Source organism: Notothenia rossii, assembly GCF_949606895.1.
Source record: "Notothenia rossii genome assembly, chromosome: 6".
Taxonomy (NCBI): Eukaryota; Metazoa; Chordata; class Actinopteri; order Perciformes; family Nototheniidae; genus Notothenia; species Notothenia rossii.
In genome coordinates, this window is record NC_136909.1 from 64,086,014 (window position 1) to 64,093,638 (window position 7,625).

The 7,625-nt window shown below is 39.4% G+C and overlaps 1 long non-coding RNA gene across 3 annotated transcripts; it reads right to left on the reverse strand.

Annotated features, from left to right (window-relative positions):
• Positions 1–985: 985 nt before the first annotated feature.
• Positions 986–3,093, reverse strand: LOC307045107. 3 transcript variants are annotated; one of them, XR_013809782.1, is made up of 3 exons: positions 1,784–3,093; positions 1,557–1,655; positions 986–1,119 (listed from the first exon to the last, which is right to left on the reverse strand). It is a non-coding gene; the product is annotated as an uncharacterized lncRNA (long non-coding RNA). The 3 variants fall into 3 exon arrangements; XR_013809783.1 differs by having other exon boundaries at positions 1,557–1,621; positions 1,784–2,614; XR_013809784.1 differs by having other exon boundaries at positions 1,557–1,627; positions 1,784–2,614.
• Between the last annotated feature and the right edge of the window lie 4,532 nt (positions 3,094–7,625).

Here is a 7,625-nt window from a genome sequence, read left to right on the forward strand (position 1 = left end):
GCTGACAAGCAGGGTAAGAGCAGCGCCATATAGATAGAAGAGTTACGACAGCGGAAGTCCAAAAACGGTTATCGTCACGTGATTCATGGAGACGAGGATTGTTCCCCGGAAGTTCATGGCGGGCAATGTGAATGCATTGATAACAGGAGATAGAACTACGATTTGTTGTAATTATTATACAACAAATCGATATGTGTATGTATTTACATCAATATGTTTTAAAAAATAAAATAGAATTTGCTAATATTAAGTGATAATATTAGGATTAGTGTGAACAACTAGTTTACATGTTAGGCTAACAGTGCCTTGGTTAAAGAGCCTGTTGCTGTTTATAGCTTTGAATTCTTTAAAACCAATATTATCTTTTCAAACTTGTATGGTAGTCAGGAGCATCACTTTCTAATGTTTATTGATATATTTAGAGGGAGGGGATCTAAAGGAATGCTTCAAAATTCAGATTAGATTCAATTCTACCATTTTCTTAAATTCATGGTAGTGTCAGTAATCCCATGGTAATTGAGGACACAAGTTATCTAAATGACTAATGTCATCTTTATGGCTTTCAGAAAGGACAGGAGACCGACAGGTGACTATCAAAGGACTAGCAGCAGCAGCAACAGCATGATGATGATGATGATGTTAAATGTGTTGTTTTAGGAATATCCATTGCAAATACATGGAATTCAATAAACATTGAATAGCATATCATGCAGTTTGTCTGTGCCTTTTCCTCCGTGTTGTCCTGGTTTGCTGTGCTGCCTCCTAGTCGCCACCATGGTTTGCTGTGCTGCCTGGGGATGCTCTAATCGCTCAGAGAAAGGAGTACGAATGTACGGCTTTCCCACTGACACAGAGCGGAGGAAAAAATGGCTGCCTCAAGTCAGCAGGAGCAATTTCACGACCAACAGCAAAAAAAATATGTGAGGTTATTATATACAAACACTGCATTTGCACTTTTTCACAAAACGAAAACCACACCATTGGGAAAGCTTAATGTTTTGTTTAATACAAAAAAACAGGGAAAGGCTTGAAAAACACTGAGAGTTGAGACTCAGGGTGCAGGGTGAGGGTCTCAATGCAGGTATTCAGGCTCCATTGAATCCCCCTCTGGTTCTTGTGCTGAAAGAGGGAGTAACAGACAGGAGAAAGGGTTATACACACCTATATAGCACACCTATTGGATGGGAAATTGCCTTGGGGAGATAAGGTGTGGTCTTTGTTCCCAACTGAAGTTATGGAACTTTATTATTTGTGAGTTTAACAAAGTATGAGAAATGGCATCAGTAACAGATGTGATATGAATTTCTCTAAAGTTGTCTCACATTCTTGGTCATATTTTATATAAAGTATGTAATGAGTATAACATGTCCAGTAAGTATAAAGTGTTTCCTAATACCGTGTATTCAACCACTATGGAATATGTATGTGGGCAGACAAAACTGAGTTGTTCTGTGTGTGAAGTAACCTCAAGTCACTCCGCAGGCACATTTTGATGCAGACCAGTTTGTCAAGACAAAAAAGGGCAAGACTAGGCTGAGAGCAGAGACTATACCCACCATCTTCGTGCATCGCCCTGTGGTCAAAAAGAGAAGGGCCCCTGCACCACGATTCACCCCGGGACCTGTATCTACAAAGCCCATACCTCATGATCACAGCTATAGTGTGAAAGGTGACACAGGTATAATAAGTATGAACTCTTAGTAACAAAAGTCATATTTCTTATTTTTAAGTGGTATAATATTTTAAATGTTCGAAAATCTACAGTGCCATGTCTTCTACTTACATTAGTCTCAAAGATTGAGGGAAGAAGGGATGAGGAGACTGAGAGAAAGGAAAGTGAGGGTGAAGAAAGAGAGGACATGGCTAGTGAGGAGAGACAGGGAGGGTGGACACCACCCACTCAGCCAGCAGCCAGTCAGCATACGAGGGAACCAGCAGCCAGTCAGCATACGAGGGAACCAGCAGCCAGTCAGCATACGAGGGAACCAGCAGCCAGTCAGCATACGAGGGAACCAGCAGCCAGTCAAACAGATCTATTAAAAAAATTAAAGAGAAAATTAAAGAGCCAAGAAGGAATCACCAAAAAAGCAAAGTCTGCACTAAGAAAAATCAGGAAGGAAAATGCAGCTCTCAAGAAAACAATGAAAATTAGGGACAACAAATATAAGAAAACGTTTTCAAAAGACCAACTTAAGGCATTAGGCAGACTCACCACAAAGGGGATGAAATGGAGCAATGAGACAATTAAGAAGGCTTTAAAAATTCGCTTTGCGTGCGGACCAACGGGTTACAAAACTCTGCAGGAATTGCAGATTCCCCTTCCAGGAATAAGGACACTGCAAAGAAGGATGCAATGTGTTAAGTTTGAGCCTGGTGTGTAACAGCTAACATCACTGCCCCTCCACCCGTAACATCACTGCCCCTCCACCTGCCAACATCACTGCCCTCCACCTGCCAGCACCCAGCCAGAGGAGCGCAAACAACAAAAAGAAGCAAGGTGTCCCGTCATGTACCTGAAAGTTTGGGTTGGCAACATGGAGTAAGAGAGGGACTTGAAAAACCTTGGTGGCTCTCTACTCATGTTGTTACAGTTGTCTTGGTTACAGCTCTCAAGTTATTTTTTTTGCCATTTCCACATCTTTAGAAAATATGAAATAAATGAAGTGAAATCAACCTCTTCTCTGGAGAACAAACTTTGATTTCTCTGTCTTGTGAGTTTGCAGTCTTGTATTGATTTAAATTCACATGCATCCGCTAAGAAAAATAGTCCGTTGTTACAGTTTTTTAAACAGTGAATGAAACGGCAGACTTATTTATTGTGGCTTTTATGTTTTTAGGTATAACATTTTATGTAATTCAGGCTTATAGTTCACCCTTCTCTAAAAGCCTTCAACAATGACAATATTCATTGTAATTTAATAAATCCTTCCAACACACATTGTAAGAAATAGCCTACTGTAAGTTAAGAAATCATTTCAATATGTACATCTTCTGATGTAACAACAATAACATTATAAATAGTAACATAGCTGAACATGGTATTGCACATTTAGCTTTGAGTGTTACTGACCTGAGATGTTTTTATTACATGAATTAAGGTGACTGAGGCTTTTTAACATACAGGGATGCAAACTCATCAGGTATGAAAAAGGTGACAAGGATCCGAGCCCCCGGCTCCCCCACCCCACGGAATGACAGAGGATTTTAGCAGTCAGAACAACTAAAGCAGCAGTGTTAATAATAACAGAAACGCCAAAGAGTCACATCTAATATATAAAAGCATTTATTTTAAATTGTGGAGCAGTCAGTTTATAATTTTGGCAGCACTGTTGAGCATTTTGAAAATGTATTTTCATGCCTCTGTGCAAGTCTTAGTCTTTTTATCTTTATAGCCACATGGTGTAAAGTAACTAAGTTCATAAACTCAACAAGTACTATACTTGGGCACAATTTTGAGATACTTGTACTTTATTTAAGTATTTCAATGTTTTGCTACTTTGTTCTTCTACTCCACTACAGTTCAGAGGTACATGGTGTACTTTGACTCCACTACATGTATTTAATACCTTTAGTTACTTCACAGATCTGGATGAATTAAGTGAAATATAATCAAGTGTTAAATCAGACTTTAGTTCCACCTGGAGTAAATCCACAAGCTACCCTGCAGTATACAAAGTCATTCAAACTAGCTGCACCTTTAGCAGCTTTGAGAACACTTTCATGATCAATCATTATAAAACATATCATATCTATTATTCTGAAATGGACCAATCTGCACAATGACTACTTTTACTGTCGCTACTTTCACTATATTTTGATGATAATACTTTTCTACTTTTACTTGAGGAACATTTTGAATGCAGGACTTTTACTGTAACAGAGTATTCCTACACTCTGGGACTATTACTTTTAGTCAAGTACAAGATCTGAGTACTTCTACTTTTACTCAAGTACAAGACCTGAGTACTTCTACTTTTACTCTAGTACAAGATCTGTGTGCTTCTACTTTTACTCAAGTACAAGACCTGAGTGCTTCTACTTTTACTCAAGTACAAGATTTGAGTACTTCTACTTTTACTCTAGTACAAGATCTGTGTGCTTCTACTTTTACTCAAGTACAAGATTTGAGTACTTCTACTTTTACTCTAGTACAAGATCTGTGTGCTTCTACTTTTACTCAAGTACAAGATCTGAGTACTTCTACTTTTACTCAAGTACAAGACCTGAGTACTTCTACTTTTACTCAAGTACAAGATCTGAGTACTTCTACTTTTACTCAAGTACAATATATATACTTATACCACCTCTGTTTATAGCCTATGAAAAAAACTATTAGAAATAGAAGGCTAAAGCTAACGTTAGCAGATAGTGACAATGTATGCTAGCTAGCTAGCTCAACGATTCCTTAAATAATATTGCCACAGAAAAACTTTTCAGTTCACATCACGCTCTGCCGCTCCGACAAGGAGCTCTGCTCTGAACACCTGAACAGCCCGTTCTAACAGCTGTTCACCAGCGGTCCAGTCTGTGCCACAGTGACTCCGGACGCACAGTTAATATTAACGAACGCACCCGTAGGTAATGTAGCTGCTGAAGCTAGACCATCATCTCGGAGCAGCAGAGCCTTATTATACATCCATGAGCAGAGCCGACAGGCAGGAAGACTCGAGCACACAGCTCGTACTTCATTATAATATATAAAAAAAGAACACCATGCGTGTCATGATGGCAAATAACAGCTCACGGCCGCAGATTACTCCGGGTCCCAGCCCCCCCCATACCCCAAAAATATTTGTATTGCAGATCTACATGAATCACACAAACGACTTATTTTGGATTCAAAACGGCGAATTTCGCCGAAAGGTGACAAGTTTGCATCACTGAACATAGACAGAGCACAACTGAAACATAACATCTGAAACAATGTAACAACATAATACACTTGTGGGGATGCTTGGGATGTGAGGAGTGAGGGACACGGCTTAGAATGGGCGTGTCGCCTGGCAGGACAGGAGAGTGTGTGCACCAGTCTGCCTTGATCTATGAATTCATGTCAATCAATCATCAATCAATCAATGTTTATTTATATAGCCCAATATCACAAATGTTACATTTGTCTCAGTGGACTTCACAGTTTGTACAGAATATCAGTATGACAATACGACACCCTCTGTCCTTAGACCCTCACATCGTACAAGGAAAAACTTCCAGAGAAAACCCACAGTTTAAAGGGAAAAATGGGAGAAACCTCAGGGAGAGCAACAGAGGAGGGATCCCTCTCCCAGGACGGACAGACGTGCAATAGATGCCGTGTGTAAATTGAAAAGATAATACATTTGCAACATAGGTAGTCCAAATGTTTGGAAATGCATGTGTGTATAATAGGAAGATGAATCCATGAGTATATCCATCCAGGACTTATGATCCAGGACCACAGCCACGACTCAAGATCCAGGATTCGCAATCCATGACACAGGACCGCAGGATCATCCATGACTCCGGATCCCGGCGTATATAGACACCAAAAAGAAAGAAATTTGGGGAAGCTGGGTTAATCGGAACATGAGAGTACACAGGTATAGACAGAGAGAAGGAAGAAGTAAGATGTCCCCCGACAAACTAAGCCTATATCAGCAAAACTAGGGGCTGAATCTAATCAGCCCTAACTATAAGCTTTATCAAAAAGGAAGGTCTTAAGCGCACTCTTAAAAACGGATAGGGTGTCTGCCGTCCGAACACAAACTGGAAGCTGATTCCACAAAAGTGGAGCTTGATAAGAAAAGGCTCTGGCTCCCATTGTACTTTTAGAGACTCTAGGAACAACCAACAACCCTGCATTCTTGGAACGCAATGCCCTAGTAGGACAATAGGGTATAGTGAGTTCTTTAAGGTAAGACGGTGCCTGCCCATTAAGGGCTTTGTAGGCGAGAAGAAGAATTTTAAATTATATCCTGTGTTCTATAGGGAGCCAGTGTAAGGCAGCCAGAACAGGAGTAATGTGGTCCCTTTTCCTAACTCTGGTTAGTACACGAGCTGCAGCATTTTTAATCAGCTGAAGCGACTTGACTGACTTCTTGGTACACCCTGATAATAAGGAGTTACAATAATCCAGCCTTGAAGTAACAAATGCATGGACTAGTTTCTCTGCATCGTTTTGAGGCAAGATATGCCTGATTTTTGCAATGTTACGTAGATGGAAGTAGGCGGTCCTTGAAATTGATTTTATGTGGGCGTTAAAGGATAAATCCTGATCAAATATAACACCAAGATTCCTTACAGTCTCACTGGAGGCCAAATTAATGCCATCCATAGTTAATATATCTTTAGATAATTTGTTTCGTAGATTCTTCGGGCCAAGTACAATAACTTCAGTTTTGGTCGTGTTTAACATCAACAAATTTAAGGTCATCCACGTTTTTAAGTCCTTGAGGCAGTCTTGAATTTTATTTAGATGATTAATTTCATCAGGCTTGATTGATAAATATAGTTGAGTATCATCCGCATAACAATGAAAGTTTACAGAATGATTCCTTATAATATTGCCTAACGGAAGCATATATAGGGTGAACAAAATAGGTCCAAGCACTGAGCCCTGTGGCACTCCATGGCTAACTTTGGTTTGCATGGAAGATTCATCGTTGACACGTACAAACTGAGAGCGTTCAGATAGATAGGACCTAAAGCAGCCTAATGCAGTTCCCTGTATGCCAACTAAGTGCTCTAGTCTTTGCAATAGGATATCATGGTCGATAGTATCAAATGCAGCACTAAGATCGAGCAAGACAAGAATAGAGACAAGTCCCTTGTCAGAGGCTATTAGAATGTCATTTGTGACTTTAACCAGAGCTGTCTCTGTGCTATGTTGTGTTCTAAAGCCAGACTGAAAATCTTCAAATAAATCATAGTTTTTTAAGTAATCACACAGCTGTTTTGCGACTGCTTTCTCAAGAATCTTTTAGAGGAACGGAAGATTAGAAATAGGTCTATAGTTGGCTAAAACCTCTGGATCGAGGTTGTGCATTTTGAGAAGTGGTTTTATCACTGCTACTTTGAAAGATTGTGGAACATAGCCTGATAATAAAGACATATTCATAATATTTAATAAAGAAGTGCTAATTAATGGAAAAACTTATTTTAACAGCTTAGTTGGAATCGGGTCTAAGATACACGTTGATGGTTTAGAAGAGAGAATCATTGAATTTAATTGTTCAAGGTTTATGGCTGAAAAGCATTCTAGTTTACTATCTAGTGTAATATTAGAACTTACGTTTCCGGGAGATGTTGATAACACTATACTGGTTAAAGGCAAGAGGTCATTGATTTTGTTTCTAAGAGTAACAATTTTATCGTTAAAAAAGCACATAAAATCATTACTACTGAGTGCTATGGGAATAGAAGGCTCAGTCGAGCTGTGGCTCTCTGTCAGCCTGGCTACAGTGCTGAAAAGAAATCTTGCATTATTCTTATTCTCATCTATTAATGAAGAGTAGTATGCTACTCTCGCTTTACGCAGTGCTTTCTTATATTCATTGAGTGTAATATGCCAAATTAAACGAGATTCTTCAAGTTTAGTGGAACGCCATATCCTTTCAAGTTGTCTCGACTTTTGCTTTATTTTGCGGGTT